This window comes from Copadichromis virginalis, linkage group LG15, assembly GCF_057382275.1.
Source record: "Copadichromis virginalis isolate Kocher_CV1m ecotype Utaka linkage group LG15, C_Virginalis_male_GT1.1, whole genome shotgun sequence".
Taxonomy (NCBI): Eukaryota; Metazoa; Chordata; class Actinopteri; order Cichliformes; family Cichlidae; genus Copadichromis; species Copadichromis virginalis.
In genome coordinates this window covers 19148802-19173658 of record NC_140632.1, presented here as the reverse complement: position 1 = coordinate 19173658, position 24857 = coordinate 19148802, and the positions used below count along the sequence as shown (strand labels likewise).

General features: G+C 42.0%; 1 protein-coding gene and 1 long non-coding RNA gene across 3 annotated transcripts in view; one reads left to right on the top strand and one right to left on the bottom strand.

The window, feature by feature from the left end:
* LOC146692277 (exostosin-1) overlaps positions 1-24857 on the bottom strand; it is a 371232-nt gene that overhangs the window by 145223 nt on the left and 201152 nt on the right. The gene's annotated exons all lie outside the window — the stretch shown is intronic.
* On the top strand, positions 6255-8207 carry LOC146692281 (uncharacterized). Of its 2 annotated transcripts, none has more exons than XR_014915161.1 (4): positions 6255-6380; positions 6495-6595; positions 7514-7532; positions 7642-8207. It is a non-coding gene; the product is annotated as an uncharacterized LOC146692281 (long non-coding RNA). The 2 variants fall into 2 exon arrangements; XR_014915160.1 differs by having other exon boundaries at positions 7624-8207.

The following is a 24857-nucleotide window of genomic DNA, read 5'->3' as shown; positions in this document are numbered from 1 at the left end:
TCCCTAATCTTTTAAATTGTATTAAATACTTTGGTAAATTATCAGGATATATGATTAATTGGGATAAATCTGAATTTATGCCAATAACAGATAATCTATGCCCAAAGTTCCTCAGCGCACTCCCATTCAAATTAGTAACTATGTCTTTTACTTATCTTGGTCTTAAGATCTCTAAAAATCCCAAACTCCTTTATAAATTGAATTTCCTGGAAATGTTGGATAAGCTCAAAGAGGATATTAGAAAATGGAAACTGCTTCCTCTGTCTCTGATCGGTCGAATAAATGCAGTTAGGATGGTGTCTTTGCCACGATTTTTATATCTTTTTCAAAACCTTCCTATTCATTTGCCAGTTAAATTTTTTAAGCAGCTTGATTCATTGATTCACTCATTCATTTGGGCAGGAAAACCCCCTCGGATATCCATGGCTCATCTTCAAAAAAACACTTCCTGCGGGGGGTTAGGTCTCCCTGTGTTTAGACATTATTATTGGGCAGCAAATTCAAGAGCTCTATTGTACTGGCAGTGGGGTTCACCTATTGATTATTGTCATGACAAGCTTCCGATCTGGCTCCAGGTAGAGGCAACAACAGTATCTGAAGCCTCATTACCGGTCTTATTGTTTTCTAACACGGGTTCTTGTAATAATTCGCTCAGTCGTAATTTTGTTGTTAAACACTCCTTAAAGATATTAAGTCAAATTAGGAAATCTCTCAAACTACCTGATTTTTCAGTAGGAATGCCAATAATACATAACTACGTGTTTAAACCAGGTAAAATGGATAGGGTGTTTTTAGAATGGGGGGAAAAGGGATTGAAATACATTGAGGACTTATATACAGATGACAAATTTATGTCCTTCCTTCAACTTCAAGAAAAGTTTCAGTTACCTCAATCACATTTTTTTCGTTATCTTCAAATAAGGAATTTTGTTCAACAAAACTTTTCAGACTTTCCACTGAAGCCACGAAGTTATACTTACTTTGATATAATTCGGAAAGCAAATTTTAAACATTTGATATCTCAGTTTGTTAAGTGCTTTACAATCCCAGTTGATTCCGACCGAATTAGGAAAACATGGGCTGAAGACCTCGGGGTCTCTCTGTCTGAAGAGCAATGGTCAAATTGTTTGTCTAATATTCAGAAAGGCTCAATAAATGCCAGATATAAACTAATCCAGTTTAAAGTCATTCATAGACTACACTTTTCTAAACTCAAACTTAACCGGATCTATAATTCTGTATCTCCCTTATGTGACAGATGTAAAGTTGGTGAAGGTTCCCTTGCACATTTATTTTGGCATTGCCCTGTTTTGAATGCTTTTTGGAGCCAGATTTTTATGTGGTTTTCAAACCAATTTAGGAAAAAAATACCACGTGATGGTACATTGGCTATACTTGGATCATTTGCATCAGTCGAATCTTTTTCCTTTTCACAAAAACAGATAATTACAATGGGTATGCTGGCTGCAAAGAAACTTATTCTTTTACAGTGGCGGTCTTCTTCGGCCCCGTGTTTTAACAGGTGGCTTAATGAGATGGTGTCTGTGGCCAGGGTGGAGCAGATAAGATTTGATAGAAAGGGGAAACTGGCGAGTTTTTGTATGATTTGGCAACCATTTCTAGAATTCTTAAAAGAATAACTGATCATAATTTATGCCTCACACTCCACGTGAATTATTATTATTTATTTATTTTTTAGTCTATTTCACTCTTTATTTTGTTAATATTGTTATAATTTTTTTTTTTTTTTTTTTTTTTGGTTGTTTTTTTTCCTCTTCTTTTTTTTCTTTTTCTTTTTTTTTTTTTCTCTTTTTTTTTTCCTTTCATGCTTATAAGTTCACAAATGTTAAAGACAGTAATTGTTCTCGGTTGATTTGTATAAGCATGTTATGTTTAATTTAAATGCAGAAATAAAATTTAAGAAAAAAAAAAAAAAAAGGTCTTCACACTGGATTCCAATTCACATGATGAGCAACCTGGTTAGAAATCAGGAACTTATCTGTTCAGATGATAAATTGCACAGAGCTTGTTTACTTAATGCAGTGGTTCCCAAACTTTTTTTTACTATGCCCCCCTTTGTTTTACAAGAAAGATGTTTGCGCCACCCCCCGCACAAACACATCCTCCAACCACACACCACTGTTGTGATGTGTGGTCCAACTACGTATAAACACACACACACAAAGTAACTCCTAATTGAAAGTGCCTATTTTGGGTCACTTTTGCCGGTGTTGTGCCAAAAAGTGATTGCCTGCCAAAAACTGATTTCCAATGTTTCTGTGTATTTTTTTTTCTTTCTTTCTGCAACTCCGACAACTCCGTGCTACCTTGATCTTAGCCTCTAGCCTCCTTCTCCATGGAGGGTACTGCCCCTTGTGGCTGTTCAACTTGTAGCCAAGCATCTCACTGATCACTGCTGCCGTATTGTAGATCAGCTTGTTAGTGTCGGTAATCGTGGTTCTAGGTATCGTCCGTAGTGCTGCATTAACATCATCTAGCAGACCTTCTAAAGGTACTTCATGTAATCTTGGTAACCGGCTACGGGGGTCCAGGTTTCAAGCTTGGCCATGATCCTATCTTTCAGGTCAGTTCCTCTCGGACTCAACGATCCTTCTCCTATCACACTTGGGGCTTGGTACCCAATCTCGGGTGGGGGTGACCTGACCTGGCGTCCTGGCTCCCCCTTGCCGTAGCATTCATGTTGTACCTCATCAATCTCTAGCTGTGAGAGCAGTCCCTTCTTTCGAATGTTGTAACACTGAGCTACTAGTTGTTTCGCCGTCATTGTGGATGTTGGGTATCGAAGAATCCATAGGTCCCGCCAGGGTTACTTGCGTAGTAGTATTCCAACAATGCCCTGTTTTCGTCTCTTGCCCACCGATGCCTTCTTGTTCGGGTAGCCCACTTCTCGTCAGGGTGCCCTGGTTCCTCAACACCTGACGCGGACCTTGTTGATCTGGGCGACGTCCGAGCCGGCATGCCTTCATATTTATCTGTCTCGCTCATGTCTGTAGGCTTGCTTAGCTTAGGGCGTCTAGCCTTAGGACCCTTACGCCCCAGGCGGGAATCCAACTTGCGAACCTCTGGTCCAAAGGCGTGTAGCCTAACCACTACACTATCCAGCTGCTATATATATATATATATATATATATATATATATATATATATATATATATATATATATATATATATATATATATGTGTGTGTGTGTGTGTATATATATATATATATATATATATATATATATATATATATATATATTAGGGGTGCAACGATATTCGTATCGATATTGAACCGTTCGATACAGTGCTTTCGGTTCGGTACGCATATGTATCGAACAATACAACATTTGTAATTTATTTTATCAACTTTCCTTCTGACGATGCTGTCTGTGTTGAGCGCTCAGTGAATCTGTGTTCGACTACTCCGCCTAGGCTGCACTGTCGAGCGCAGATCCACTGAGCGCTCAACACAGACAGCATAGTCAGAAGGAAGAGCGCAGGGCAAGCTAGCGAGACAGAAGTTAAGCTCTCCTTGCAAGATGGACCTCCCCCACCCTCATTCAGATCTGGCGTTTGGAATTATTTTGGTTTTCATGTGACGTATGACCCTGAAGGTAAGCGAGTCATGGACTAAAGTAAAACAGTATGTTGGATGTGCCATGCAATGCTTAATTACATTGGTGTGAACTAGTGTGTTAGCGCAGTTAGCTTGTTAATGTGTTGGCCGTCTAGCCCCATGCACGGGGCGATCGGCGGTAGCTCGTTAACGGAGATTTGCCGTGTTGTGGCGTTAAGGTCATTTCAACGAGATTAACCTGAAAGCACTAGTGGGAACACAACGAATATGACTGCACATTTACGCCGACATCATCCTAGTGCAAAGACAAAAACAACAAGCATGCTACTAACTTTAGCCGAGTCATTTAGACAGCTGTTAGCACGTGATTCTCCTTATGCTGCTGAGAATATAGCCCAGAAGAAGCGGATAGTATAGCTTTTATTTTGGAAAGAGACATTTCTCTGTAATAAACTCTCTTTTCCAAAGATGAGTGATTCCTCAATCAGATACAGGGCTTGCAAAATCGCTAGCCTGACGTCCTGGAGCTAGCGATCTTTCCAGTCGGGCTACAAAAATCTATCTCTTTCCTGCCCGTCGGGCTATTGTAGGAAAAATATATGTCAATGCTTTTGCATTCTTTCAGAAATGTAGCTGGGTAATTATGTCATTGGCATCGGTGAGCCACTGTCAATATGTGACATATTGAAGTCGCGTTTGAATTTGCGCTTGTTTTTTTGCTTTCACTTTGCAATGACAGCACTGATCTGTGAGTGATGATAATTTGTGCACCAATTCCTCTGACATCGTCTTATTAATCGTTAGCTTACTATGCAAACATGACAAGTGAAATCTCCCGCAGCAAGCTTAAACATGTGAGAGGTTGATCGCGCAGAGAATCGCTGAGCTTATGTGAGTCCGTGTGTAAAAGTAGCAGTATATATATTTTAGTTCTGCTGAGCCAAATAAGACAGGTCGGGGTGAAGAAGTGACAGCCAAAGAAAAGCTTACCACAAAACGGAGAAGTTATGACAAATGAGACTATAAGGCAAAAAGAAAGTGCAGCTTTATGGTTTCATGGACAAAATAATTTCTGTGGCTGCAATATGACGAGCTAAATAACCAGGGCTGCACATAAGTGGTCCGCAGGTGCACATTCGCTGTCAAAATAAAAAACGCGCACAAGGGTTAGGGTTAAATTTAAAAACTGTACTTTTGAGTTAAAATATATATTTATAATTTTAATAAATGACAAATTAAAAAGGCATGAACATTTTTTTTGTATCGAAAAAATATCGAACCGTGACACCAAAGTATCGAACCGAACCGTGAATTTTGTGTATCGTTGCACCCCTAATATATATATATATATATATATATATATATATATATGTGTGTGTGTGTGTGTGTGTGTGTATATATATATATATATATATATACATACACACACACACACACACACACACACACACACACACACAGAGACAGACAGACTGACTGATTTTCCTTACTGAGGAGTTGGCAACACTGGCCATGGGCTGCGACACATTTATACAGCCCTATTTCGCATATGACTATGAAAGGCGTAAGAGGAAGTAGTTTCTTCCAGTTTAGATGATCCGAACGATATAGTTTCTTTCCACTGTGTTCCTGTTAATGAAAAACTACAAATTTACCCCAAAGTACTAAAATATCGATATTTTAATATGAGAATCGATTCTAGAACATAAATTACTGGTATCGGAAGAATCCGCACACCACTACACTTCAGACATAATTTTTCTCCCTTCAGCAGACAAACTTAAATCAAGTGATTGTAACACAAGTGCATCTGGAACCGATAAGCCGGATTGACAGGCAAGCAGACAAACCATTCCAAAGAAGTGAACTATTGAGAACTGAACCTCTCTACGAGAACTAGCTCCTAAATCCTATTCCTAGTTCTGCCCTTACATGTATGTCAACGGATGGGAAATATGAATTATTACAGACCAAAATGAAAATCTTATGTTTGCTTTAGTCATTCTAACTTATTTATGTATACTAGCATTCTAATTGTAGACAGAAAAAATATGGATATTTCAAATGATTATTCAAAAAACTCTTTAATCAGATCACCATCATAAATGGTGTGTGCCACAGCTTCAGTCATTTTATGTGCCTGATTGGCCATGGAACAAAAAAGGAACAGATCTCACCTAGCTGTGAATCGATCTGTCAGTAAGTTTTCCAATTACTTTTTAACTCCTGGAAATCAGGGACTGGGTTTGAAAATGTTGGTAATGCCTGAACAATTATCTAAATTTTTTTGTCAAAGGAAGCTGAAAGTCTCCACTTTATTCCCTTTTTTTTTAATTCTTGGCAAAATTACCAAAAAATGTAACTAACTCTATGAGCTTGCAAACTCTTTCATGAAGAGACGCTAATAAAAAGTGGGATATTCTGATCGTAAGAAGATGAACATCAATAAATCACTACATTGATGACCTTGGTGTATAAAAGACACAAAGATAACACCACTCTACAATCATACAAAATTGTATCAGAATTCATTCTGAACTTTTCAACCGCGCACAGGCAGAAACAATGAAACGCACACACATGCAAACATAACCTCATTGACAGAGATAATTGCTCATTGTACATTACAAAATACCATGTAATAGTCTACTTTTTCCATCCTGTATTGCACAAGCAACACATAAAGTAATTCAACAACTGGTATATAAAGAGATGTGCAAACACACAGCGATCATTACTTGTAGGCCTTACACCACTTACTTTCCATAGCCAACAGTTGAATTCCCTCTCAATCAGAAAGGTATGTATTTAAGGTATGTAATTAAAAAAAAACTACTTAAACTTGATAACTCAAAAAGAGCCATTAAATTCAACTTAAATAAAGTAATAGGATTTCTCTGATTCTTATCTCTAGGATGAAGTGCACTATACTGTTCCTTGTGCTGTCGATGGTCGTCCTCATGGCTGAACCTGGGGAAGGCTTTCTTTCCCATATTATCGGTGGACTTTCTAACGGTAATCTTGTTGATATTTAGATTTTTTTTACCCATCATGACAGGGATTTTTTTTTTTTTACAGTAACCCGTTCTCATGTATTCTAACAATCATCATCTATGTAGAAATTGTAGAAAATGTACGAATGGAGATGTGTAACTACTGTAATAACATTACAGTGTTTAATGTTAATTTAATGTTGGACTACTATGTTTACCAGTTTCTTTGCTCGCATTTCCTATGTAAATCATAAGTTTACTATATGCATAACCATAAACACATACATATACATTAAATATTTAATACATTTAAAATTTTAGAAAGAAACACACCAAGGTTTAAGTTTGGACAATAGCATATTTTTACACGGGAACCTTATGAGGATGAGAACCAATTTCTCTGAAAAAGTGAGGTGTCTGATTTTATTTAAAAGCAACAGCTAATGTCAGATTTGGCTGGAGGCTTATGGGCTTAAAAATTTAAAGTTGACCTGTAAAATTGTCTAATATTGGAAACATCTTACCCTCGCCTCATTTATTTTACCTTTGTTTACTTAAAATTAGGAATGCCAGTGATCATTACTTCCTCACTATAATACAGTTAACACAAAAACATAAGCTAGCTTCCTCAAAGTCTTTTATCAGCAAAAAATAGGTTTTTGGCCGTGGTATCAGATACCATGATCGCAGCTCAATTATCATTTCTAGACAAAGCTAATTTAGGATAAGTAAGTTGTACACTACAGTTACGGTAACAGCATTATACATCCTGCATTACTGTGTTTTATATTATATGAATTATAGTATGGTAAGATGTACACTACAGGCACATTCCCTTTGAATGGTATAATTGCATTGTACATCCTGCATTAATATTATATGTATAATACTGTGTCAAATTCATACTACATTATTTCCATCTCTTTTTTCTTTTATTCAGCTGACAAGGCTATCCATCGGTAAGAACTTGTGCTTCTACAATTATTGCAAATGCTTGACAACTACTCTTGTTGCATGTGGATCTAAATTGTCATTTCTCTCTGACCACAGCCCAATACAACGTCGCAGACAAAGAGTAGAACTGCAGGTAGAGCAGGAACTGCAGCAACAACTACAGCAACTGAAACAACTTCAGCAACAGGAAAAGCTGAACCAACGCTTTAACCGAGAGCAGCTCAAACGAGAGAGAGTTGTTTTTAACTAGACTTCCACCCGAAAGAGAAAGTCTAAAACTCTTTACTGTAGTTGAATGCTTTATGCGCCTCTGAAAAACAAACTAATTAACATGACCTGCTATGGCTTTAAAATGTGTCTGAATGATTGATGACATGATGAGATGATTTAAAGAGACAAATGAGATGTATTGAGTAAATTTTCAATAAGGTTCAATAATTTTCTGCAACACTTGTAATGTGTAGAACTACTTTACTGTTTCAGCAACACATTTTATTATAATGCTAAAGCATCCATCCATCCATTCGCTTCCCCTTATCCTTTTCAGGGTCGCTGGAGCTGTCACCCTGGACAGGTCACCAGTCTGTCGCAGGGCTAACACACAGAGACAGACAATCATTCCCACTCACATTCACCCCCGCATTCACACCTAATAATGCTAAAGCAAAAAATAAATTTTCATGCACAAAAACATTTGTCCCTTGTCTAATTTAAAGGATACATGTGTTTGAATAAATATTGAAATAATTTGAATGGTTGCTCTGACCTTCATGCAGTTACAAGTTGTATTTAAAAAAAAATTATACTATGAACAAGATGTTTCTGTGGTGGGCGAGAGGAGTGGAAAAGCGGGTTCAGGGTGTGGTCTCAAAGCAAGGTTTTGTAAAACCACTCAATCTGGCTCTTTGCCAGTGCTGATGATGCTCCCCCCAAAACCCCAAAGCCTTCCTGGAGGTGTCACAGGCGACTGCGGAGGAATGGACTCTCTGTCTGCTCCTGCTGAATGAGAGGCTCAGTGCCGCCACACTTGGGCAGCACTCATGATGACACCCTATGCTCAGCCTTTGACCAGGTGATAAGAATTGAGGTCAGATGGTCTGCCCTGAAGCAGCGCTGACATTTCCTCATTTTTTTTTTGATTAGGAACAGATTGTATCGTGTTGTGACACACCCAGTTGTTGATGCCTAGAAGAAATTATTTTCCAGGTGGCTCATTACAACCCAATGGCCGGTCACATGGGTATGACAAAACCCATACCCATGTGACTGGCGTGACTGTGTGTTCACGGCCCTACATGTTACCTGAGCATAAGAGGCAAATTGTTCAGAGAGAATTGGCCAAAATGCTGAAAACAGGAGTAACAGAAGAGTCACACAGCGCTTGGTGTAGCCCCATAGTTTTGGTTGTGAAAAAAGACGGGTCTATACCGGTGATGGGAATAACGGCGTTACAAGTAACGGTAACGGCGTTACTAACGGCATTACTTTTTTCAGTAACTAATTACTACTTCTATCGTTACAACGCCATTACCGTTACTAACAAGAAAATGCGGTGCGGTCGCGTTACTATTTTTCAACAACCACAGTTAAAGCTGTCTTCAGCTTACCGCATCAGTTGTACTGTATGGAAGTAGCCGTCTACGTAAGTTATCGGGGTGATACAGCTTTAAGCAGCTGCGCGCACTCCCGAGGACGGCAATCACTTTCTGCCTGATGATCACTTTTTGGCACAACACCCGGAGCTAAGGGGGCAAAACAATGAGTGCTGCTGTTTGACTGAGGAAGAATAAAGTAGTCGTGGTAAGCCAATCACATGACCACTTCAAGATGACAAAGCAACAAGGTGATATATACCAGTTTTTAAATTGTGTTGATAGGCCACGTAAAACCAGAGTCATGATAAACAATATGTGCATAATATGCAGCGTTTTTTCCTCAATAGTTTCGTCACGTTTACTGTCTGAGGACAGCTCTAGCAAGCACTCTCGGCTTATGAGAGTGCTTGCTAGAGCTTAGATCAATTGTGTTAATACAGTATGTCAAAATGAAAACATAACTGTAAATTCAGACACGTTAGGTTGTGCTGAAAAGGATGATACCAAACAAGCAAAGTAAATAGTTTTTAAAGGTGAAATGTTGGGGGAAAATCAAAAGTTGTTAAAAATGGCCAATAATACCGTGGAAAAAATGTTAAACATATTTTTAAAGTAACGCAATAGTTACTTTTCAAGTAATTAATTACTTTTAGAATCTTGTAACTCAGTTACTAACTTAGTTACTTTTTTGAAGAAGTAACTAGTAACTATAATTAATTAATTTTTCAAAGTAACTTGCCCAACACTGGTCTATACGGTTCTGTGTCGACTATTGCAAGATGAATTGTTCTGTCACACGTGCCACAGTTTGATGCTTATCCCATGCTCCAGGTCGACGAGCTCCTGTACCGGTTAGGCACTGCTACATTGGTTTTAACCAAGGGCTACTAGCAGATCCCCCTGTCTGCATAGCCCAAGGAAAAAACTGGCCTTCTCCACTCCGTACAGTTTGTACCAATTCGTCACAGTTCCGTCGGCTTGTTTGGAGCCCCGCCACTTTCCAGACGCTCATGGACCGGTACTGTGTCCGAATGCTGCATATGCTGCTGTCTACCTGGACGATATCATCATCCATAGTAACACCTGGGTGGAGTATGTGCAGCGGGTGGCTGCTGTCTTGGAGTCTCTGAGGAAGGTGGGGCTCAAGGCCAACCTGAAGAAGTGTGAGGCTGGACGGAGGGAGGTACAGTATCTGGGGTACCACTTGGGGGGGCGTGTCCCACTCAGACCCATTGTCAGTAGCATAAACTCAGCCACTTACAACATTTCGAAACACCTTGCTACCATCCTGGCACCTCTTGTGGGGAACACCCCACATCACATCAAGAACTTCACCGACAAGGTCCAGAAACTTACCCTAGATCCAGATGAAACCATGGTGTCCTTTGATGTAGTCTCCCTCTTCACTTGCATACGCACCACAGAGGCAGTGGAGACTATCAGAAAACGACTACAAGAAGACAGCTCCTTGGAAGACAGGACCAACTTCACACCCGATCAGATTTGCACACTGTTAGACCTCTGCTTCACCACTACATATTTCAAATACAACGAGGGCTTCTACAGACAAAAACATGGCTGCCCAACCTTTACATGGAAGAAGTGGAAAGAAAGGCTCTTGGCTCTTTTAAAGGGAGAGTACTGTAGGAGTGTTTAGCTTATTTTAGAGTTTAGAAATGTGTTAACATAGAATGTAGAACTATTGTAGAGACACTGCCCTCAATATAATAAAGGACTCACTGTGTCGTGAACTTAGGAGTAGATTGTAGGAGACCCCTCCCCCACTTGAAATGTGAAAGTAAAACAGAGAGCAGTTAATGCTGAGTGGAAATTTCCCAGAGAATGTTTGGGTGGGGGTCTCAACATTTGTAACTGGATAACTGTGGTCTGGAAGGGAGATGGGTTTTATGACCTAGGGAGTCACCTACACCCACAGTGCTTTAACTGTCACGCACACGCACACACATCCACACGCACACTCACTCATGTGCACTCACACATACACACAGGTATGCGTACACAGTCACACACGAGCACTCACATAGACACGCGGGAACGCGCACATGTAGGCATTCATGTGCTCGTGGACATAGATACAGACACAGAGTTTGCAGCACACCGTAGGGGGTTTTATGATGGGGACGCCTCTATAAAGCTGGCTGTAACGAACAAAGCGGTGAAGATTTTTTGGAGAGGGACACACCAGCCTCGTCTTCACTTCTAGAAGATGCATGCTTAAATGAAGATGAGTAAAAGATGAGTAAAGACGAATAAAGGTTTTGTGAAAATAACTACTGAGCTCCGGTGCAGTCTCTGGATGCTCGAGGAATAAAAAGAACCGGGGTAAAACAGTACCCAGCCACTGGTACAGATATGTAGACAAAACCTGGGTCAAAATCAAAACACAAGAAGTGGAATCCTTCACTGCGCACATTAACGCCATGGATAAAAACATCAAGTTCACCAGGGAAGACACAAAGGATGACTGTTTGCCTTTCCTGGACTGCGCTGTGCACATTGAAGAGAATTGCAACCTCAACAATGAAGTTTACCGGAAGCCCCCACACACAGACCATTACCTCCTCCTTGACTCCCATCACCCTCTGGAAGACAAACTTGGAGTAATTAGGACCCTACACCACCGGGCAGAAAATGTTCCCTCTAAGCCTGAAGGGAAAAAGAAGGAACACACACATGTAAAGGAAGCACTTAAAACATGCGGCTATCCTAATTGGGCATTTATAAAGTCAGCAAAGATGCACAGAAAAGAAGGCCAGACACCAGCGAGGGAGGATAAGAAAGACAGACGCAACAACATTGTCATCCCCTATGTAGCCGGTGTATCAGAGAAACTCAGGAGAGTTTTCTCCAAGCACGACATCCCAGTGTACTTCAGACCCAGCAACATACTCAGACAAAACTGGTTCACTCGAAAGACAAAACTCCAAAACACAAACTTAACAATGTGGTGTATGCTGTACAGTGTAGCGAGGAATGCCCAGACCTCTACATTGGAGAGACCAAACAGCCACTTCACAAGCGCATGGCACAACATAGAAGAGCCACCTCCACAGGACAAGACTAAGCAGTTCATCTGCATCTGGAGGACAAAGGTCACTCTTTCGAGGATGCCAATGTTCACATGGACAGAGAGGACAGATGGTTTGAAAGAGGAGTGACCCACACCCATTTTCACACCTCTGCTCATGTGATTAGGTAGAGGATCATCAGGGTGTCCTTTGTCCCTCTTTGGGGGGAAACTCCCACTGGGTTTAAATCTGGGACTCTCCACCATTTGACCCTTAGAACTGAAGAAGCTTCTCGGATGAGAGGTGAAACGTCTTCAAGCAACTTAAAGAAGTCCAGACACTTTTCTTTGAAAACTCCTTTGACTAGACACCAGCAAGTGCTTCATGGAAACAATTCTTTCCAAGCTCCTTAGACTACGATGACCTGGATGACTGAGAACCTTCATAGACATACTTCCAATTTAGACATATGACTACTCCTTTCATAGTCATATGCGAAACACGGCTGTATAAATGTGTCGCAGCCCCTGGCGATTTTACCTCCACAAACAGCCAAGACGCGGTTTGCAATATGTGGCAAGACAGTGAGGTGTTGTGGCAACACCACTGACCTCATCAAACACCTCAGGGTAAATCATATCACAGAATATGATGAACTTATGTTGAGGCGAACTGAAGAGGAGGCGAGGGACAGGTGCTGCTAGGGCAAGACAGACGTCTCTAGCGGAGTCCTTTAGTGCTGCAGGCAGGCAACATGCTCAAATAGCGCACAACTTCAGGTTTTTGTTATTTCTATATGAATATTCTGCATTATTAGCAATAAGAACAAGTAGTCTAATGTCCTTTAATCATTATAAAGCTCTATTATTATATTATTATTACAATTAAAATAATACAATAATATATTGTATTATGAAATACAATGAAACATTAAGTTTTTGTACAAAGTATCGGTATCGGATCAGTATCGTCGATACCACCCTGAATTTTAGTTGGTATCGGATCGGAAAGGAAATCAGTGGTATAGCACATCACTAGTTCTTGAGGCTCAAGCTGTAAGTTCAGTTATTCAGTCACAAGCAATGAAAAACAGGAATACAGGCCTACACTGTTTTCAAAAAGTGTGCTAAAATACAGTATATTACTAAAAAAAAAAATTAACTAGCTAAATTAAAGGCTGGAGCACTGAACAACATACTGAACTGCCAATATCTACAGGGGTTTAAAGAGTATTAGCAGCATATCATAGCCGTTTATGAGTTATTGAAAACGTCTTCAATTTTCATTCCAGTTCCTTTACATCTTTCTCTAAGCTCGTTAGAAATCAGGGCCCGTATCCCTAAAGATTCTGAGAATCCTCTCAGAGAGCTCCTAACTTAACCTAAAAATTCCTTGCCAGGAGTTTTAGCTTAGAAGTGATTCCAGAACATTTTCAGTGAACTCTGAGCAAGGAATGGATGGAAAATCCTATCTTAGTGAGGAGGTGTGGTTGACCCCGTTGCTAGGTATGAGTCATCATTTCAAAAGCCGTGATTGGTTGATCCTACAAGTTTGATGGAAATGAGCTTTTGGTGATAATGAGCAAAGGATGTACCCTCAAATCAATAAACATATTATACACTCTAATCTTATGCTGACTGTAATTGTAAATAATATTTCACATTCAAGAAAATATCTGGAAAATGAATAGTAAGCTGTAGGGGTTATAGCCATTAGAATCTAAAATATGTGAAAACTTAAACTCATTACACCCTGTTCAAATAATGATTCGTGTCTTATTTGCTCATATTAATATCCTAGCTGGCATATTTTGTACTTTCACTCCCATATGGACCCCGTTGAAAACAAGATGGCCTATCTCAAGAGGCTGTCCTTAATGAAGTAGAAATCACAAAGTTACAAGTCCAGTGTGGTCTTAACGAGGGTAACACGGCTCAGCTTTTAGCAATGTCTGTGATTGCAGACCCAAGTCATCACTGCTGGCATTGTTGCATTTTCCCGGTTGCCAAATACCTCGGGGTTGTGATTACTTTCGTCTCCGGTGTAATAGCGTTGTGGCGTCGAGTTGGTGAAGTAATTGCATCTCTAAGGAGATCCACCACAAACATGATTCCTGCACGATCCAATCTGTAGCATCTCAATAATTCCCTGTCATCCAGTGTTTGCAGGACATCTCTCCTGCCTCTTCTGTTGGCCATTTTGTGCAGCTGCTTAGGGGAACTCCTAAGCCACTAAAAGTCCTCTTCCCTGCTCTTAGCAGATCTCGCCTTAGGAGCCCTTTTAAGCGCTAGGAATCTTGAGGAATAGCTTTTATATTAACTGGGATTGTCATGTCACTTTTAGGGGAAATTCTAAGAAAACGTCATGACTCTCGAGAATTTTCTTAGAATTTGGCCGCTAGGAGCCACTTTTTGCACAAAGATTCTTTAGGGATACGGGCCCTGGAGTTTATCTGTTAAGGCAGCGGTCCTCAACCCCCGGGCCACGGACCGATACCGGTCCGTGAGTCGTTTGGTGCCAGGCTGCGAGAGTTGAGGCTCGGGTGTGAAATGTATGGTTTTCAGGGGTTTTATTGGTTTTTAGCGTTATTTTGTTATCGTTTTTATCGTTAACTCTGTTTTCCTGGGTCTTTTATGAATAAATCTTCTTTTTTTCGGTACTGGTACTAGTTTTATTTTGTTGTATTTATCCGCGACACCTTAAAAGCCGGTCTGTGAAAATATTGTCAGGCATAAACCGGTCCGTGGCTCAAAAAAGGTTGGGGACCGCTGTGTTAAGGTGATATATTAGAGAGGACTGGTTTTACTTAATGCTTATTCTATTTCCACCAAACATTGATAACATGATTGATCTCAAAGCAGTGAAAGCAAACTCTCTTTTACAAATTGGTCTCTTATTAGTTGCCCATCAAAGATCTGAGGTTCATTGACTACGACCATGCACAAATAACTAGAATAACCTTAGCAAACTCATGCCATTGTAAACTGGAAACAGGCACACTCAATCAGTGGCTTAAGTATGCTTTGAGAGACAAAAAAAATGCAGCCACAAGATGGCCGAAATTTAAAGGATAGATCCAAACAAGTAAGCCACTTGGGGAGGGGAGAGATCACTACTTTGGTAGGTTTTAAATTGATACTCATTTTTAGGTTTCACTTGATAAAAACTATATTCTATGTTTTATACTGTATAATTGTGTGTTTGTGTGTGTATGTGTGTGAATATGGCTTCCAGTGTAAAAAGTGCTTTGAATGCTCACAAAGAATAGGTAAGTGTTACATACAGTGGGGCAAAAAAGTATTTAGTCAGCCACCGATTGTGCACGTTCCCCCACCTAAAATGATGACAGAGGTCAGTAATTTGCACCAGAGGTACACTTCAACTGTGAGAGACAGAATGTGAAAAAAAAATCCATGAATTCACATGGTAGGATTTGTAAAGAATTTATTCGTAAATTAGGGTGGAAAATAAGTTTTTGGTCACCTCAAACAAGGAAAATCTCTGGCTCTCACAGACCTGTAACGTCTTCTGTAAGAAGCTTTTCTGTCCCCCACTCGTTACCTGTATGAATGGCACCTGTTTGAACTCATCATCTGTATAAAAGACACCTGTCCACAGCCTCAAACAGTCAGACTCCAAACTCCGCCATGGCCAAGACCAAAGAGCTTTCGAAGGACACCAGGAAAAGTATTGTAGACCTGCACCAGACTGGGAAGAGTGAATCTACAATAGGCAAGCAGCTTGGTGTGAACAAATCAACTGTGGGAGCAATCATCAGAAAATGGAAGACATACAAGACCACTGATAATCTCCCTCGATCTGGGGCTCCACGCAAGATCTCATCCCGTGGGGTCAAAATGATCATGAGAACGGTGAGCAAAGATCCCAGAACCACACGGGGGGACCTGGTGAATGACCTGCAGAGAGCTGGGACCAAAGTAACAAAGGTCACCATCAGTAACGCACTACAACGGCAGGGAATCAAATCCCGCAGTGCCAGACGTGTTCCGCTGCTGAAGCCAGTGCATGTCCAGGCCCGTCTGAAGTTTGCCAGAGAGCACATGGATGATACAGCAGAGGATTGGGAGAATGTCATGTGGTCAGATGAAACCAAAGTAGAACTCTTTGGTATAAACTCAACTCGTCGTGTTTGGAGGAAGAAGAATACTGAGTTGCATCCCAAGAACACCATACCTACTGTGAAGCATGGGGGTGGAAACATCATGCTATGGGGCTGTTTTTCTGGACGACTGATCCGTGTTAAGGACAGAGTGAATGGGGCCATGTATCGTGAGATTTTGAGCCAAAACCTCCTTCCATCAGTGAGAACTTTGAAGATGAAACGAGGCTGGGTCTTCCAACATGACAATGATCCAAAACACACCACCCGGGCAACAAAGGAGTGGCTCCGTAAGAAGCATTTGAAAGTCCTGGAGTGGCCTAGCCAGTCTCCAGACCTCAACCCCATAGAAAATCTGTGGCGGGAGTTGAAAGTCCGTGTTGCTCGGCGACAGCCCCAAAACATCACTGCTCTCGAGAAGATCTGCATGGAGGAATGGGCCAAAATACCAGCTACTGCGTGTGCAAACCTGGTAAAGACCTATAGTAAACGTTTGACCTCTGTTATTGCCAACAAAGGTTATGTTACAAAGTATTGAGTTGTATTTTTGTTATTGACCAAATACTTATTTTCCACCCTGATTTACGAATAAATTCTTTACAAATCCTACCATGTGGATTCATGGATTTTTTTTTCACATTCTGTCTCTCACAGTTGAAGTGTACCTCTGGTGCAAATTACTGACCTCTGTCATCATTTTAGGTGGGGGAACTTGCACAATCGGTGGCTGACTAAATACTTTTTTGCCCCACTGTAAATACCATCCTATTTAGTTCTTTCTTCAACCAAATCAGAAAAAGGCTCTGAAAATGCTTCATTCTGATGGCTCAAGGAAGAAACACTGCCCTAATAAAAACATGTCATTATTTTCTTGGAAGATTACCGAGAGGGGCTAGAAGAGCTCCTAAAAGAGTGTCTTGATTTTAAAAAATCTCCTTCTGCAGCTCATATGTAAAAAGCAAAAATGCCTAATAACAACACAACATAGTAACTGGTGAATTTAATAGGTTGGGTTTAAGAACACTGACTGTAAAATAAACTTAGACAACTGGCATGACAAGAAACAACTCTGCAGTGAAGCTGCTGTGTTAAAGACAAAATGGTGAAAATGCAACAACAATAATGGAGGGGGAAAACGCAGTGGAAAAATACTAGTGCTTGAATAAGAAAAAGAAAAAAAACTTATTAGGTTAAATACTACATGAAGTATAATTAACAATGAATTTAGTCAACATGCAATGTTGAAAGTGTGTTACGAAGTTCGCTGGTCGTTGCATGACATATCTTCAGCTTACCGTTACTGGTAGCAGATCTATGCTGGCATTAGGTATTTTCTGTTCTGCAGCAGTTTGCCCTCTAGTGGTTGTTTGTGTGTGTTTTTTTTTACTCTGTAAGATCTAGCCAGAGGCAGTTTCACCTCCGTTAATCTGTTGCCATCCATGCCTTCACAAGCTGATAAACGGCATCATCTGTGAGTAATATTGTTTGTTATCACTGAGACAACTTGTGTGCATTATTATTTGTTGTGAAGGCGTGATATAGTTTGTAGTTAGAATTTAATTTGAATGCATGTATAACCTAAGCTAGTAAGGTTAAGCTAGCTCATATGTCATGTGGTTTCTTTAACGTTTTGATCATGAGTGTGATTTCATTTGATGTTTTATTCGGGCACTCACTAAGCAGATAAATATTGTGCTCATATTTTTGAATATGTGTTTGTTATACTGTATATTGAGGCAACTTTTTTATTGGTTTATTTCTGGTTTTGTCAACAGTTTCACACTTTTTCCTTATTAAATCATCCAACTCAACACATTGGCCTGTTCCCTGGATTTTGATTAGGAGAGTGTTTAGCTGTCTGTATAGCTGAGTCTACGTTCACGAGGACAACGCTTAGTGAGGACAGAACAGTGAAAAGATGGCCCATCACATCAAGCTTTGAAGGAATCTCGGCAGCCTATTTCTTCGCCACCAGTAACCAGTAAGTAAGTAGAAGAAAAACATCAAAGAGGCTACGTTCGCTTCTTCTGTATCTTTTTACGGGATTTGAAGACCCATTCACCTGCCTGTATTAAACAATGTCCAGCTCAAACCCTATTGACGCCGATATTCAGAGCCTGGAGGTTAGGTCAGAGTGTGCTGCCTCAGCTGCATTTTCCAAGCAAAGTTCAAATAAATCTTCAGCTAGTGCCGCTGCTGCTAAAGCTCGTGCCAAGGCGGAAGCTGCACGCACGCGAGCAGCCTATGCCAAACGTCAAATAGACATGCAAGTGGAGAAAGCACGCATAGAGGCTACATTGAATGCACTAAAAGAAGAGTGTGAAGCAGAGGCTCAAGTGTTTGAGGCTGCTGCAGATTTAGACAACTGTGACCTTGGGAGTAAAGCCAGTCATGCTCAAGCAACGAAGCAGTCATTACAGCGAACTGGTGAGTTCATCCAAGCACATTTCTCTTCAGGGCAGAGTTATGCTTTAGCTCAAAATGAGAAAGAAACACAGGCTGCTGCTTCTGTACCACAACACAGACACCTCCCAGATATCAAAGTTCATCGCATCAGTCGTGACACACAACAGCCGTATCCTTCTGCTTGCTCGGCTGAAGGCCTGCACCCAGGCAACCAGAGAAAGAATCGCCCTGACCCTCTGTCTTTTAACACAGATAGAGATGTCCCCTCCATGCACACACATCGCTGCACAGACTCAACAAACCAACTTCCACCCCGCTCACCACTGGAGGCTCAAGGTGTATCTGAGTTAGCTGTATATCTGGCGCGTCGAGACCTTGTCACAGCTGGACTAAAAGTGTTTGATAACCAGCCTGCTAGTTATCTGTCATGGAAATCTAGCTTTGTTAACGCTGTGGAGGGACTTAGCCTCAAACCTAGTGAAGAACTGGACCTGCCCATTAAGTGGCTTGGTGGGGAGTCGCTACACCACGCCAAGAGGATAAGGGCAGTTTATGTCAACAATCCATTCATGGGTTTGAACATGCTTTGGCGAAGGCTGGACAAGTGTTATGGCTCTCCAGAGGCCATTGAAGCTTCTCTCTTCGATAGATTGAACCACTTCCCAAAGCTTTCAAATAGAGATCACCAGAAGCTTCAAGAACTCGGAGACCTGCTCCTAGAGATCGAAGCTGCTAAGCAAGAGGGATATTTGCCAGGGCTCAGCTTCCTAGACACTGCAAGGGGAATAAACCCTATAGCGGAGAAACTGCCCCACAATGTCCAAGAACAGTGGATAACTCAGGGGTCTCGCTATAAGAGGGAGCACCAAGTTCCATATCCCCCTTTCTCATTTTTTGTGGACTTCGTGTATAACCATGCAGAGATGAGAAATGATCCTAGCTTTGCTTTTGCTAACTTCGGTTCAGCTGTGTTCAAAGGTGACGGATCCTTCTCCAAACAATGGAAATCCAAACCTCCTTTATCCGTAAGTAAAACTGAGGTAGGAAACCCCCCCACCTCTCAGTCCTCCAAAGGACTCACCGTTGATCTAGACAGAGAGTGTCCTCTCCACAAGAAACCTCACTCCCTCAGGAAATGCCGAGGCTTTCGAGAAAGATCACTTGCAGAGCGAAGACGCTTCCTGGTGGAGCACTCCATATGTTTTAAATGTTGTGCTTCAGCAACTCACCAAGCTAAAGAGTATAAAGCTGACATCCACTGCTCTGAGTGTGACAGCGACCGGCACATTGCAGCACTCCATCCTGGACCGGCACCTTGGGCTCCAAGTTCCAGACCACCTTCTGCAGAGCATGGTGGGGAGCCTACCGAGTGTGTCACTGACATAGCAGCCTCTTCATGCACAGCCGTGTGTGGTGAGGGTCTTAAAGGTAAATCATGTTCCAAAATCTGTCTGGTATCCCAAGGGTCTCCCAGACCAAAAGGTGAGGACATACGTGATGCTGGATGACCAAAGCAATGTGTCGCTAGCCAGATCAGCATTCTTTGACATGTTTGACATCCAGGGTGAGGCTTCCCCCTATACCCTCAAAACATGCTCAGGAATCACCGAGACTGCTGGAAGAAGGGCCTCTGGATTTATGGTGGAGTCAGCTGATGGACAGTTGCACTTATCATTGCCGACTCTTATTGAGTGCAACCTGATTCCCAATAATAGGGACGAAATCCCTACTCCAGAAGCTGCCCAAAGCCACAAGCATCTCAAGTGTATTGCTGACAGGATCCCTCCTCTTGATGCATCAGCTGAGATACTTTTGTTACTTGGGAGGGACATCATCCGAGTTCACAAAGTGCGCAGTCAGCGTAACGGCCGTCACAACGAACCTTATGCCCAACAAGTGGATCTAGGTTGGGTAATAGTCGGTGACGTCTGTCTCGGTGAGGCTCACCGGCCGACTGTCAACACATTCAAGACCAATGTCCTTGAAAATGGACGACCAAGCTACTTCAAGCCTTGTGAGAACAGGATCATCTGCAAAGAAAAGTTCATAGAGGAACAGCTAATATCCCCTGACACACTGACTTCCAGTCAGCCAAGCTTAGGTGAGCTGGTCTTCAGCCATTCAAAAGAGGATGATAAGCTGGCACCCTCCATCGAAGATGAAATCTTCCTCCAGATCATGAACAAGGAGTTCAAGAAAGATGATTCCAACAGCTGGGTGGCTCCCCTGCCATTTCGTAGTCCAAGACCACGTTTACCAAATAATCGAGAGCAAGCCCTCAGCCGACTGATGTCACTTCGCCGTACCTTGAATAGGAAACCGGAGATGAAACATCATTTCATAGATTTCATGGAGGATATTTTCAAAAATGGACACGCTGAGCCAGCTCCCCCACCAGAGCCTGACAAAGAGTATTGGTATTTACCTTCCTTTGGTGTCTATTACCCCCAGAAACCGGGAAAAATAAGGATCGTCTTTGATTCAAGCGCACAGTTCAAAGGCATCTCATTGAATGATGTGCTCTTACAAGGCCCGGACCTCAACAACACCCTAATTGGGGTTCTCATGCATTTCAGAATGGACCCAGTTGCTGTGATGACAGACATTCAACAGATGTTCCACAGTTTCCTAGTGAGGGAGGATCATCGGGACCACCTCCGATTCTTGTGGTTTCGTAACCACCAACTTGATGACAAAGTGCTGGAGTACCGCATGAGGGTTCATGTGTTTGGTAACTGTCCCTCGCCAGCTGTGGCCATTTATGGCCTGAAGAGGACGGCTATGGAGGGTGAAGAGGACTATGGACCCGAAGTGTGGAGCTTTGTGCACAGACATTTCTATGTTGATGATGGCCTAAAATCTTTCCTCAGTGCAGAAGATGCCATCAAAGTGCTGAAAGGTGCACAAGACATGCTAGCGCAATCCAACCTCAGACTACACAAGATTGTGTCTAACAGTGTTGAGGTCATGAGGGCATTTCCAGCTGAAGATCTAGCTAGCAACCTGCAAGACCTGGACGTGGGTCAGGACTCCCCTCCCATGCAGCGCAGCCTGGGTCTTGGTTGGGATCTTGCTACAGATACTCTAACTTTCCGTGTGGACTGCGCAGAAAAACCCTTTACACGTTGGGGTGTGTTGTCTACTATCAACAGCTTATTTGACCCGTTGGGGTTCGCTGCTCCCTTCAGTGTTCAGGGCCGCCTCATTTTGAGAGAACTCACCACTGAGACTTGTGACTGGGATGCACCACTGCCCCGAGAAAAGCTTGAACAGTGGCAGAGGTGGTGCACATCTCTTCAAGACCTAAGAGAGTTGAAGATCCCAAGGGCCTACACAATGGTCCCACTCTCCACAGCTCAGAGCAAGGAGATCTGTATCTTTTGTGATGCATCTACCAAAGCTATTGCTGCTGTTGCTTATCTGAGAGTCACAGATGCTGCAGGACATAGCAAAGTTGGATTCCTGTTTGGGAAAACAAAGTTGGCACCTAAGCCTGACATCACCATCCCAAGGCTTGAGCTCTGTGCAGCCGTTCTTGCAGTGGAACTGGCAGAGGTTATGTCTGCAGAGTTAGACATTCAGGTAGACGACATCAAGCTTTTCTCAGACAGTAAAGTAGTACTTGGGTATATATTTAATGACTCTAGACGGTTCTACGTCTATGTTCATAACAGGGTACAAAGGATCAGACGTTCAACCAACAAAAGCCAATGGAACTATGTTCCTTCTGATGTCAACCCAGCTGACCATGCAACTAGAGCGATTCCAGCTAACCAGCTTGCAGCTTCCTCCTGGTTGTCTGGACCAGCCTTTCTTGTAGACAAGCAACATTGTCACTTAAAACAGGAAGCTTTCAGCCTAGTTGAACCCGCAACAGATGTGGAACTACGTCCAGAAGTAGTGACTTGTGCCACAAATTTGTCATTTCAGCTGGGCAGTAAACGCTTTGAGCGATTTTCAAGTTGGAGGTCACTCACCAGAGCTATTGCCAGGCTCTGCCACATTGCTTACTCCTTTACAAGGGCAGCAAAAGAAGGTCCTTGCCACGGTTGGCACAACTGCAAGCTGCTTTTCAGTCCAGACCAGCTGCATCATGCAAGGATCAGAATTTTTCTTGCTGTCCAAAGGCAGGTCTATTCAGAAGAAATACACTGCTTACAAAAGGGAGGTCAGGTCCCTAAACAGTGCTCTCTCAGCAAGCTTTGTCCTTTCATTGATTCTGAAGGTCTTCTCCGCGTCGGAGGACGACTGAAAAAGTCACAGCTCACAGCAGAAGAGGGTCAGCCAGTTATCATGCCTGGTAAACATCATGTTACCTCCTTGCTTATCAGACACTGCCATGAGCAAGTCTGCCATCAAGGACGACACTTGACGGAAGGCGCTTTGAGGAGTGCTGGTTTCTGGATTGTTGGAGGAAGACGGTCTGTCAGCAGTTTGGTCTACAACTGTGTGACATGTCGAAGATTGCGTGGGAGAGAGGAGGAGCAGATAATGGCAGACCTGCCTGCTGATCGCTTGAGTACAGATCCTCCGTTCACCTTTATTGGATTGGATGTGTTCGGACCATGGTGTGTCACCTCAAGGAGGACACGTGGAGGGCTAGCCAACAGTAAGCGTTGGGCAATCATCTTCACATGTATGAGCGTGCGTGCCATACACATCGAGGTCATCGAATCAATGGATTCATCCAGTTTCATTAACGCTCTAAGACGCTTCTTTGCAGTTAGAGGGCCTGTCAAACAGCTAAGGTCAGACTGTGGTACTAATTTTGTTGGAGCCTGTCGAGAGCTTGGGATCAGTTCCAAAGGCTGTAACAACAAGGAAGTGTCCAACTACCTGTCTGATCAGGGCTGTGTATGGCTGTTTAACCCTCCCCACTCTTCACACATGGGGGGAAGCTGGGAGAGGATGATCGGTGTCACACGTCGGATCCTTGACGCAATGTTCCTCAAGCTTGGGTCTTTTCAGCTCACACATGAGGTCCTGACAACATTTATGGCAGAGGTAACTGCAATTGTCAATTCCAGACCACTTACTTCAGTGTCCACAGATCCAGACGAACCTCTCATCCTCACTCCTGCTATGCTGCTAACTCAGAAGATTGCTGTACTCCCTGTTCCTCCTGGTAACTTTGATGATAGTAATATCTTCAGACGTCAGTAGCATCAGGTTCAAAGCTTGGCCAACACATTCTGGGAGAGGTGGAAAAGGGAGTACCTCAGTAGTCTACAAGGTCGAAAGAAATGGAGAACGGAGAGACCTAATCTCATGGACGGAGACGTTGTTCTAATGAAAGACAATTCACTGAAGAGACATGACTGGCCCACAGGACTGATCATAAGGACTTTTCCAAGTGACAATGGAAAGGTCAGGAAGGTCGAGGTGAAAGTTTTCAGAGACAGTGTTCCAAAACTTTACCTAAGGCCAGTGTCTGAAGTTATACTCCTGTTGCAGAGAAACTCTGTCAAGTGATGTGCAGTTTGACATCCTAGGGATGTCAGGTGGGGAGTATGCTGGCATTAGGTATTTTCTGTTCTGCAGCAGTTTGCCCTCTAGTGGTTGTTTGTGTGTGTTTTTTTTTACTCTGTAAGATCTAGCCAGAGGCAGTTTCACCTCCGTTAATCTGTTGCCATCCAGCTGATAAACGGCATCATCTGTGAGTAATATTGTTTGTTATCACTGAGACAACTTGTGTGCATTATTATTTGTTGTGAAGGCGTGATATAGTTTGTAGTTAGAATTTAATTTGAATGCATGTATAACCTAAGCTAGTAAGGTTAAGCTAGCTCATATGTCATGTGGTTTCTTTAACGTTTTGATCATGAGTGTGATTTCATTTGATGTTTTATTCGGGCACTCACTAAGCAGATAAATATTGTGCTCATATTTTTGAATATGTGTTTGTTATACTGTATATTGAGGCAACTTTTTTATTGGTTTATTTCTGGTTTTGTCAACAGTTTCACACTTTTTCCTTATTAAATCATCCAACTCAACACATTGGCCTGTTCCCTGGATTTTGATTAGGAGAGTGTTTAGCTGTCTGTATAGCTGAGTCTACGTTCACGAGGACAACGCTTAGTGAGGACAGAACAAGATCCTTATTGATAAAAGGGCATCCACAGACGTGACAAAGCATCATAAGCACATTTTTTCTAAAATTAAAGCAAATTCTTAGTG